Source organism: Falco punctatus (assembly GCF_963210335.1).
Source record: "Falco punctatus genome assembly, chromosome: 11".
Lineage (NCBI taxonomy): Eukaryota > Metazoa > Chordata > Aves > Falconiformes > Falconidae > Falco > Falco punctatus.
Genome location: NC_137591.1, coordinates 18,715,969 through 18,728,009, shown reverse-complemented (window position 1 = coordinate 18,728,009; position 12,041 = coordinate 18,715,969). Strand labels below are relative to the sequence as shown.

The window sequence follows — 12,041 nt, the reverse complement described above, 5'->3', positions numbered from 1 at the left end:
AGGTGAAAGGGGATTTGACTCTAATGGTTCTTTTTGTTTCAGCTGTTCGCTTCATTTGAGTGCATTTTCCATTCTGTAGGTGCTCAGGCCTTGCTCTGTTGCTGATTTTATTCATATGTTGGCTTTTGATGGGACATCTTTACACACAGTCAAACCCTTAATTCCTGCCGTAAGTTCAATTCCCAACTTTGTTACACACATTGTAGTACATTTTTTTTAAGCCTCCAGGTATTTGGAAGCTCTGTTTTGTGGTGCCAGGTTCGAGACACTCATTTCTAGGACTTCGTTCTACCCAGAAACCAACAGGCAAAGGCAGAATAAGACGCGTTGTGAGACAGGCGGGTCTTTTTCACTGGCTTCAGTTCCTGTGCTGACTGAGCTGCTGCCCTCTGCAGAGCACACTGCAGGAAGCTGGACTCCAGGGACACAGCTGCACGTGACCCACCCACGTCCGCCTCCACCGGGAAGGAGCCCACAGCCCTGCTCAGCAGATGAAGACAAACCCTTGGTTGCTGCAGCTGCACCAGCTTTCAGCCACCAGGTATTTAATGTCTTGAAGCTCTCCTGTCCGTGGGCTCCTCTATCCCTGTCCTGCAGGCCGGCGACTCTGTAGAGGCAAGTACTGTCAGCCCCCAGTCTGCTTCTGCTCCCCACATGGTACTCTGCTATATTTCTCTATTATGAGACTTGACCTCAGCTTTTCTTGTCTTCTAAGTGACCCTGTAGTGATACTTCGGGGCAGAACAAATTGTAGTTGAGGAACATAGCTCATGAATTTTAATTTCTTAAATAGACAGTTGCTACATATTCTAGGCAAAAGTGCAGATTTTGAGTTGTCTTCTGCTTTCCACATTACTCAAATGGCAAGGATTTGGGGGCATGGTAAGTCACAGAGGGAGGTGGAAAATCTGGTGCAAAGTGAGATAATGTTCTTCAGCACCATGGCTTCTCTGTGCCTTGATAGGAAACTCAGAAAAATAGGAGGTGCTGAGAGCAGATAAGTCACCTGGTTGCTGCTCTGCTTTTGGTATAAAGCCAGGGGAAAGCAGGGGGAGGAAATGCACACCCTGGCTTTTAGGGTCAGATTGCAACTCTTCCTTCCTCCCAATGCAGTGCACATTCATAGAGTGGCAAACCTAGCCGGAGTCCTGCTACTGATTCAATATGACTCAGTGCGCAAGATTATGAACTGGCTAAGAATGCTCAGCCTTTGGGACAGATTCTGTGGAAATTAAGTGATTCTCCATCCTGTATTGTGTGGCAATTAGGCCTGATTTAGGCAATGCTGTATCTCAGACAAAATCCATGGGGCATAGTTTTGCTCCAGATTCCCATCAGCCTGCGGGATTTTTCTTCTGTTTTCTTCAGCAGCAGGGCCAGGAGATAACCTGTTCTTGGCTCTGCAAGGTGAGATCAAGAGCCCAGCTCTGCACCTCGCTGAGAGATGTGTCTTGTCTCTTCCTTCTTCCCTCCACCGCTGTTTCTGGGGCTCTAAGCAGTAGTCAGGCAAGTGCTGGGGCTCTGTGCCTGCAGTATGAAGGTGATGAGGTGTTTACAAGAAATGCAGGGCTAGCTAAATGGACTTCCACTGCTTGCTGATGTGCATGATCTGACAAGATTCCCTTCTTGACTTGCACTCTGAAGGAATGTGTGTTGTTTTCCAGTGCCAAGTATATACCACAGCATCAAATGTGGCTAGATGCTATTTGCACATTGGCCGTGCAGTGAGCCAGCAGGAATCTCCCATGTCTGCAGCAGGCTCCCTGGAGGGGAAGCAGGCTGCTCAGAAAGTCAGGGGGGTACCTGTGCATCACAGGTGTGAAAAGCTGCCCTCTTTCTGCCCTGAGGCACAAGCTTGCTTTCATTCTGTGAAACAGAAAAGCTGGGGTCCAGCAGTGGTAGGTATCCCTGAGTATCTGTAAGATGAAGGTGGTGTGTGGGTATGAGAAATCCAGTTTGCTTCCCAACATGTGTAGGTGAAGTTTGGGTGGAAAAGTAGTGGGAATGCTAAATGATTGCTGCTAACACTTACTAAGATGACAGCAAATCTCCTCTATATTAATGTTCAACTTTTGAGACCAGATTAAATCTTATTTTATTAAAGGAGGTAGGAAGCCTAGAAGTAGCTCTTTAATCTTCAACTGGAAAATACAATTTTGAAATCCATTATCTTAGGAATGCAGTAATCAAACAGAGTATTAACTGATGCTAAGCCTACTTTGAATGTTATTTAAAGTACTTCCCAGATGGAAACAAAAGTTGATAGGATAGTGTCAGGTTCACTTGGACATCTGCTTTGCGTATGCAGTTGCCCACACAAGGAAGAGAGGTTGATCAGCATGTATTTTCTGGCTATATGATTGTTTGGGAACTGTCAAAGGCTAAAAAGTAATTATGTGATTCATTAATACTTCCATTTGCTATTTGTTCCAACAAAAGGCTGCTGGAACTGTATTAGTGTTATTTTATAAGCACAGCACTGCCCATGAGGACTTCATCACAATGGGTACCCAGCATCCTGCATCTTCAGGAATCTTGAATATTAGAGAGAAAAGACATTAGTCAGTGTCTCCCCCACTACTGCCGACCTGTTCGCCTTGGCACAGTTTTGATCTCCCCTGGTCAGTCTGCACCTGATACCACGTATACATGTGTCCTCCTGTTCCCCAGACTGCAGCACTCACCTGTTTTTCCCAAAAACTAGTGTTGCATTTCCTTTCTCCTTCCCATGTTTTTCATATCTTTGCCCATTTGTACAACATACCTGCTCTCTCTGTTGTTTTCAGCTTCTAATTTAATACCACTGGTGAATTTCTCAGTCTCTCTGCAGATCATTAAAAAGAAGCTATATGGGACTGCTTGTGAAAGAAAACACTGCATTCCCAAGACAGGTTACAGACTGGTGTGTATCAGTATTCTTTGTTTTGGAACTTTTAGCTTTGTTTAGTTCTTTAACAGACGCAGTGTGATCTCTGGATCTCTTGTTTGCCACTTCAGTTTGAGAATACAAGGAACACAAATTCAAAGTTGCAGGACTTGAAAGGACCTGTGCAACCCTAGGGAAAGGGCAGTTTGCCATGTAAGCAAAGCAAAAAACCAAATTAACAAAATCTCAGGCCAGTCACAAAACCAGTCTTTCCCCAGCCTGTGGGCAGGTAAGGGAAGCCCTTTCTTCCTTCGGGCTCTCTGTACAGTCTGTTTCAACCCACCATTGTGCTCAGTGGCAGAAATGGATGTGTGCCTGAAATACCGTCACATAGTGAAAGGCTGAGCTGGCCTGCCTGTGGTGTAAGGTGAGTGAGGGAAGTTCTGCTCGTTGTTGCCATTTTGGTTCTGCTCCTGAAAGAAGCCAGGAGACACATGATTGCTTTAATCCAGCAAAAATCTCTGGCTGATACTGCCAATAGGAGCATTGGTGTGCTGTGGTGGGTGGCAGAGTTCAGTGAGGGAACAAATCCAACTGTGAGCTAGCAAGTTGCCTCATCAGGCCAGTACGAATATCGGCATTGACACAAAGGAGGGAGTTTGTTGGGGCAGGAGGGGAAGATGGGCTCACACAGACTGAGCTATGTCACCACAGTGTCAGTGGAAAGTGAGGCTCTTGGTGCATGAGTCTCTCCCCAGTGCCTGGTTTTAGGATGTGGATGGCAGTGGGGGCTGCACGTGTCAGGCAATGCCCAGAGTGAATCTGTGCCCAGGCGTTAGAGCAGCACTGGACTGACAGACTTTTCCCTTAATTTCACTTGTGCTCCCTGCTGGAGTTTCTCACTAGGAAAGCTCTGGTTCTCAGCCCTGTGTTAGGCCAGAGGACATGGTCTTGTAGTTGCGCCTCTGACTGGGTTAAAGGATGGCCTTGGGTAGCCATAGGATCCCTGGAAAGCACCCTGCAGGCTGCATCTGCTGGTACAGGCTCTCTTCCTCCTTGGTCTTCCTCAGCTGCAGTGCAGGAGGCAGTGCAGCATTACCTGGGTGGTAACTCTTTCTTAATTGAAATTCAGACAGTGTCCAAGCAACACAGCAGTAAATAAACCACTTGTCCCTTTGTATAGTCTCACATGCTTCATGTTGCTCCTGCCCTGCCCCTTGCCCTGCTATTAACTAGTGTTAATAATGTTGTGTGCAGCTCCCCAAGCATACAGTGGGAATTGAGGAGTGTAAAGGGTGCCTCGGAGAGCTGGTATCAGCAGTGAGTGTTTGAGGCTGGATAATACCCACTGGTGCTGCATGAATTTGCTGTCAGGTAACTATAGATAATGTTTAGCCTTGGTCAACAGCAGGGCTGTAAACCGAAACAAATAGCTCAGTCCTGATTACCTTTCCTAGAGGGAATGATGCAGAAGGAAATTGATTTAAAAATTAATTTTGAAATGAGCTCAAAGCTTTTTAGCAACAAGTTAGAACTTTAAAACATCTGATATTAACAAAAGAATCTATTTAAAATAATGGTAAACTGCCACCTGCTGGTAAAAAAGCAATGCACCTAATGAACAAGCAGACGTTTGAAGTGATAAACAATTCTTTTGTATTTGACATGCTACAGTCAAATATATACATGACATGGAAGCTGCATATGTTTATTTTACTGTTTTCCATCTTCATTTGCATTTTCATATAGAATATGCTAAACAGATGCCTATAACATAACTAACTATAACGACAAGCGCAGAAAACCAAAGACAATAAGAATAAAGAATGAGGACTAATAAAAGCAGATGAGCGATCAGGATGGTGACAGCCTCCAAATGTGTCCTATTTACATTGCTAATAATGAATCACAAGAGTCACTTCCTTTTTTGATCCCCCTGGTAGACCCTGCAGTATGACCAGAATTGTAGCACTGAGAAACATTTCCTGGCTTCTTCAATTTGATGTGTGTGTGTGTGGTTCCTTAGTCAAGCTTGTAAATAGGAACTGGGTCTTTAATTGTTCCTGATTTAAGTAGGTCATCTTCACCAATACACGAATCTCTTGTCTTTTTGTAAGCCAAGTCAGTTATTGAAAGGACATGGAAAATACTTATTACATAAATATGACCAAAGAAAATAATTTAACAGAGGACCACTCCCAAATTGTATGGCGTTACACAACCAGTTTCCATAAATCACAAATATATGTGCACTACAGGGGAGAGACTATCAGATTTTGTGTTTGTATAGTGCTTACCAAGTAGGTGTGCTGAACATGACTGGGTCCCTAAGGTGCTGCTGCACTATGAATAGCAGTATTAGCGTGAATTACCTCCAATGCAAACATCAGGCCACTTGCCTTTTTCATACGCATGCAATTTTCTTTTATGATTGTGGTTATTCCAAACATAGCCCATTGTTTTAGCAAACTGATCTCATCATAGGAAAAGTTTAAAACAGGCAAAGAAAAAATAGGTCAGTTCTTCCTTTGAAATCAGAGAGAAGTGTGTATTTGTAATATTTCCCAGGTTTATTTCCTTGGAGCAGGTTTGGCAGGTATGAGAGGAAGTTAAAGATTTATTTTTGGTGCTATGTACCAGATGTCATACCTACTCTTCTGAGACAGTTGCTTTTATCTCCAGCAGTACCTGCTCTAGTAGCAATGAAAAAAGTGACTTGAATCCCATTTAAAGCATGTAGTGTGCACTGTTCACATGACACTAAAGGAAAGGGAAGGCTTGTTTGGGAGACTCTAGGCAGAGTCTTTATGCGTCATCATAAAACAAACATGTTTGCATCCCTCTCAGCAGTGTTTTGTCTTTTTGAAGAAGTGATGAATTAATGTGTCCAAATCTAGAGCTTGCAACCCCAGCAGAGGCTGAAGGTCTGTGAAGAAGTCCAGTTTGAAGTGACATTGTATTTATGTGGATGACTTTGTAGCATCCAGATAGTTCTTTGTATGGAACCATTTCTGGGGAATCTGGTGCTGTGTGTATTCCATTCATGCTGGTCTGAATCAAATGCTGCTCAGTATCTTGCCTGATGAGGCCCTGCTGGGTGGCAGAGGAACACAGAAAATGTAGGGCCAAATCCGCAGTTCAGGAAAACACCACAGCTTTTTTTTACTTTTAATCTGTGGAGGATCTAGGCTGTGGTGCCTGGTCACAGAGGCATATACCCCCTGGGCCCTGTTTACTGAAATGCTCCGATAGCAACACAACATGATCAAAGAGAAACAGAGCCAGGGGAACAGTGGTGCCCATGGATACCTGTTAACGGGCGGGAGCTAAAGCACACAGTTGCCATCAAAGACACTACTGTCCTCTGCTTTGCTCTGCAGCACTTCAGTCTCCCTGCTCTAACGGGGCTCTGCCTTCCAGCTGAAGCGTGACTGATGGTTGAAGTGACAGTCCCAGTTTACTCCAGGTATGCCACTGACCTGCATGACCTGTAGGAAAGATAAGGTAAAGGCAATCAAAGCAGCATGGTCCTGTAGCCTCTAAGGGCTATAAAAATGGAAACATGGGAAACAAGCTACATGAAGGAAAGAAATGAGGATGGGGGTTCACTGTTCCCCGCTAATAGGCTATACCAGGAGTTCAGTGAGACTGAGATTTGACCCAGCAAGAGAAAGGAGATGAATAACTAATGATCGAAAGATAGAGCTGATATGTTATGCTAGAATCACTCTGTTCAAAAAGTCTCCTGAGCCATGGAGAACTGGGGTGGGCAAGGGTGAGGAGCAGATTATAGTGATAGGAGGGTATTGTCATTAACATAAATTGGAGCGGTTCAGGTCTGTTTAACTATTTAATGTCATATCCCATTTGTCTTTTCTGAGCTTGCTTTGCTGTGGGATGGGGGAGATCATGCTGATAGCACAACTGGTGGTTTGTCTGTTTACTCTCTCTCTCTGTCCAGAAAATTAAGCACTGTGTCCTGCCTATGCTATGTTCAAGGTTTGGCAAAGAGCTTTTGATGGGTTTGTCAACCTTTTGGCCAACACTTAATCCTGTTTCCTTTTCATACTACCCCTCCTGTACTAAAATGGGAGTGGTCAGGCTAAATAACAGTTAAGCTACTAGTGATTTGCCAAGGAGCAGGAGTACCATTAGTCAGTGGCCAGTTTCTAGCAAAGTGTAGTTCTCAAGATGAATTGAGATGCTTGTCTTTGCAAGGATTACTGTATCGTGAACTCAGAAATATGATACCTATCAGTTAAGTGCTGTTCAGAAAGCAGTAAAACATTCACTTTAAAAATCAAGAAGCATGAAATAGATACTATTTCACTGGCACAGAGAAGGGGGAAACGCTAAGAGAATCATGTAATGGCTGCACAGTTGTTAGTTTCTGTGAATATAGTGACATTTGGAGATGTCTAGTATTCATTTGAAATAAACAGCAAAATAAGACTCGTACGCTGTATGGTTGTCAAAGCCAGGCGCAGCAACCGGCTAATATGCTTATCAGTCAGGCAGTGTATACAGAGATATTCTGCTTTCACACTGTCTGCTGATTGGAGTTGGGCCTGTAAGGAAGCCAGGTGATTAATCTGCAGGGGTTTATTTTTTCTGAACTGTTAATGTCCTCTGTTTCAGAGCAACAGCCCATGGCTCATTAAGCAGGGAAGATTTGAATGCAAGTGTGAAGGGCAGCACACAAAGATTCTCCACACATCTCTTGTTTGAGCCTTGGAGATTAGAAAAGTGAAGTATTGGAGAAAGTTTGTCCTGTGCTGGGGCTGAACCAGTACTTTCTGAAAAGCAATGGTACTGTTAGAAAATACTTACATATTTCCACCAACAGGGATAAAATCTAAAGCCACAAGGCTCTTGTAAGGTGGTAGTGGACACTTGGTACTTGCCCAGAAATGCACAGCTGCCACTTCAGCTGACCTGCTGTGAGAATCATGCTCTTTATAAATCTGTTGCTCCATTTCTTTGGTGATTACATCTCTCTCTCACTGCGTTCTTTCCACCCATACTGTTGTGTACTCTGGCATCAGATGCTGAGAAAGCAAATGGGGCTGCTGAGTCTAACTGCCTCAACAGAAATGCAACAGGGGAAATAAATACTCAGCCTGAAAGATTTTGCAATATTAGATTAATCTTAAGGGGATCATCTTGAGGTTATTACCCACCATTTATAGGCTGTGTTGTACCTGTTTCTAAAATTAATTTCTGCCATCAGCTGAAATGTTTGAAAACATGTTGATTTAGAGAAAATATTTTTTTCTGACAATATGGTATTAAGCATTAATTTATTAACACCAGTAACTTTCTTGAGAAATAGGGAAGTATTTCAGCATTGTTTTTGTAGGTGGGGAAACTTAAGGCTCAGATGTATAGATTTAGATCTGCATATTCTAGTGTCTGCTAATTAGGCCTTTGGCCCTTCTCACTTTCACTCAAGTCTTTTCCTCACCTGAATTCCTGGTCATGGAGCAGATGTGTCCTACACAGCTCCTGGCACCTCTCTGATTGCATCCTGTGAGCAAGTCCATGCTGGGAGGTAGTCAGAAGGATGGGTTATAGAAAAGGGGCAAGGAAGATGAGTGAATGACCATCTTGCTTCAGGCTGTAAGAAAGATCCGCTAAGCTCCCGTTTTAAACCTAGGAATCGGGAGTGGAGGCTGGCTGCACTGGGACCAAGGCTCTGTGCTTCCACTCACACATGTTCAGATTGGACAAAGCAAAGACAATAAGCCAATATTGGAAATACAGACTAGAGTTGCAAAATCATGGGCTCAATCTAATAATTTACTGGCTCCAGGAACAGGAGACTGTTGTAATTATCATGGACAACAAGGTCATTGGAAACAGGAGTACGCAGTATAACAAAACAAAGCCTCCCAAAAAGACCTCTCAGTCCTATGGTGCTCTGTAGGGTGTTCTATAGGCTGCTCTACATGTAACTATTACATTATTAGATATTAACCCATGATCTGGACTCCCACTGAGCTGTGGAGGTGCAGTGACAGTGGGAAAGGATTGAGGATGCTTGTGAGAAGGAAAAGCAAGCAGCTTTTAAGGGTTTCTGGGCTTTGCTCTCTGCTGAACCTCTACTGTTTTTTTCTTTATTTTTCTCTCCTGTTATGCTTTAAAGTTCTACTATAAACAATTAGAGGAAATTTAGCAATAATATTGCCTGTGGAGACTAGGAAAGTAAGAATACATTCTACATCACCACTTCCCTTTGTGTTTTTTATCTTGTTTATCTTTGATCAGCTGCAGATGAAATAATCAGCTAGCTGATTTCCCATATAGGGCTGCCATTCATGCTGATGAAACTCTGCTGACATGGGAGTATGCTCTGTAGCAGTCTAGCAGTATCCTTTTCTTATTCCAATACGCTGACAGGTCACTCAGGGAGACTAAAAACTCTATTCTGAAGTGGAAAAGAAACTGCAATTTCAATTTTGTTTTGATTTAAAATTTTCCAGCTACCTATCAAGACCAAATCCATGAACTATTTACTTAGAGTAACTGAAATACCCCTATTTGAAACAGTGGATATGCAAGATTTAGCCATTAAAGAGTTGGGGTAAAATTAAAATCCCCTTCAATAATAACTAAAGTCTGAGAAAATCTTTCAAGAAAATTAAACACTTGATCAGAAAGAGAGAAGGGTTATTGTCGAGAGCATAAAGATTAAACAGGAGAGTTGTCTCAGAGAATAACCATCAATGATAAGTAGCAGGCAGTTAATAATATCCCCTCAGGGATCTTCTTTTACTCATGTAGGTTTTTGGACAAATACAATATTACATTTCTTATAGTTAAAGCATGAGAGAGCTTCATGCCATTCCAGAGTAGCAATAAAACTTTGGTTAAATAAGGACAGCTGGAGAGGTGGGGAAGGGGGTGACCCAGAAGCTGAAACAATGGGGAACCAGTGATGGTTCTCTCCAAATAACTCCTTTTTAACCCTCAGATTCTGAGACCTGTTCTTAGTCTCCCTGATGTGCCTCTTTTTTCATATCCATAGCACTGTATTAATTCTGAGATTTTGTATGGTATTGCCCCTCATTATATAGCAGCTGAAAATGAATGAGAGACCAAGTAGACTAAGGGTGTGATTCCATGTTGTAATTCAGAGCTGGTTTAAAGCTTGAGCATAAAAATGGTTGAATTGGCAGAATTAAAGGGATGGTAATCTGCAGCCAGGGGAGGGTGCATAGGATGGAAAGGATGGGGGCAGGAGGGTCTGGGGAACCTCTCAAGCCAGCTCTGCAGCTGGAGAAACTGTAACATGAAACAGCTCACTTGATCTCTCATTTTTCTTCTCTTACTCTCTCCTTCTATGTAATTACAATAATAAATCTTTTTGTTCCTTAACCATCTTGTGGCCATTGGAAACATGCAGTTCTCACACATGATGCACATGTTCTGCATGCCCCCTTGTGTCCCTCCATTTATTCATTTATCATGTACACACAAAATTCCCATAAAATATTAATCTGAAATACAAATCTTTCTTTGCATCCTGGGAGCATTTGCATATAGTAATGTTAATGAGATTATTAATTCTGCATGCACAGTCTGTGGACTGCATACAGGGCCAAATCTTTCTCAGCAACTACGCTGAAATCGGTGACAATTTCAGAAGCATTGTTTTCATATTAAAAATGCTGAGTGGAAAGTGACAGTTTCTAGAACTGAAGTATTGTCCTTAAAGAAGAGGAGTTGAAGCTTAGTCGTCTTTTTTTTTTCTTCTAAGAATTCCTCTGTAAAAGGAATTTTATACTGTTCTATATTTCTGCCCAGTGGTTCCTAGTAGATTATTACAGTCTGGAAACAAAGGGATTTAATTTTTATTTTAACAGTGCTGAAATCCATGGGGAATCTGAGCATTCTTTTCTCTTTCTTCCTTGTTGGGAACATCAGGAGTAGGTACCCATCTGCCAGTTGGGGCTAGGTTGTCCTGGAAGGGTCAGAATGTGCTGGTGTGGGTGGACCAAAAATAATTCAGTGAGGCTGGAGAAAGCATCATTTTCTCAGAGGTTACAGAGTGAAAACTGTCTGAGCAGGCACTCGGTGACATGGAATTCCCAGGAGGATTCTCCTGTGGTGGCAAAAATCTCTGCACCTCTCTCATGGGTAGGGCTGTCCTGCCTTCCACAGAGGCAAGCCCTAGGGCACCTTGGAGGCCTTTGGAAGCTGTCGGGGGTGGGAGGGCAGCCCTAGCAAAGGGACATGTCTCCTGGCCTAGGCTTTACTCTGGAGGGAGGCAGGGAGGGAGCCAGGGAAGGACAAAGGGGAACAATTTTGTCTGAGCCTGATGATACTGCACTGGCCTGCTTGGATCCTTCACCTTCCAAGGCAGACTTAAGACAAAAAGTAGTAACAACAATGAAAGATGTGTTCTTTGGACTGCACTTAAGTCCCACCAGACACAGAAAAATCAGGGCACATTACATGTACCCCCTTCCCCAGGTTCATTTCACCCCCTAGCAAGTAATTTTGTTCTTGGTGGTAGATTGGTAAAAGGTTGTCTTTCCCTCAGTGAAAGCCACTTCATTGGAGATTTCCAAAAGAGTTTTACTGGGAAACTGTAGTTGAAGTTGGAGTTTTCCTTCTGCCAGGACAGGGAGAGGTGAAGAGGTGGTTGCCAAAGCTGAGCAGGTCCCTCCTGCCAGGTGTCTCACCCCTCAGGGGAAGCTGGGGCTCTCAGCAGGGAGCATGTAATAGGTCCCTGGTTCCTTCTTCTGGGTCTCACAATGCTCGGTCTGTGCTGCAGTAAAATCAAAGCACTTCTTAGTGTTTCAGCAAACAATGTATTTTGTTTGACTTTATTTCTATTCATATTTAGATGTTTGTAGTTTGTGAAAACAGTCAGTGCTTTACTGTCTACAGGAACAATGCCATTGACCCCTCAACTCTGAACTGTAAAGCATTCATTTGGCTATACAGCTTTTAAAAATATTATAAACGAAGCATGTGAGACAGCCTCCACAGCTGGAGTTAAGCACTTCCACGTGCTTGCTGAATCAGGGACCAAGTTGTTAGAAAGATCTTCAGGACTGACTGGAGATCCATAAGAAATTGTCTTGACTTAACCAAGCCATCATATTTCTCTTAATCACTACTACTACATCATCTTTTTTCATTCACTCCTCCTTATTCATGCTTAAAT

General features: G+C 43.1%; 1 protein-coding gene across 1 annotated transcript in view; it reads left to right on the top strand.

Annotated features, from left to right (window-relative positions):
* HFM1 (helicase for meiosis 1) overlaps positions 1–12,041 on the top strand; it is a 94,527-nt gene that overhangs the window by 70,049 nt on the left and 12,437 nt on the right. The window contains 3 exon segments of the mRNA XM_080407708.1: positions 396–615; positions 2,820–2,902; positions 6,247–6,332. The gene's annotated coding sequence lies outside the window, so the exon portion shown is untranslated.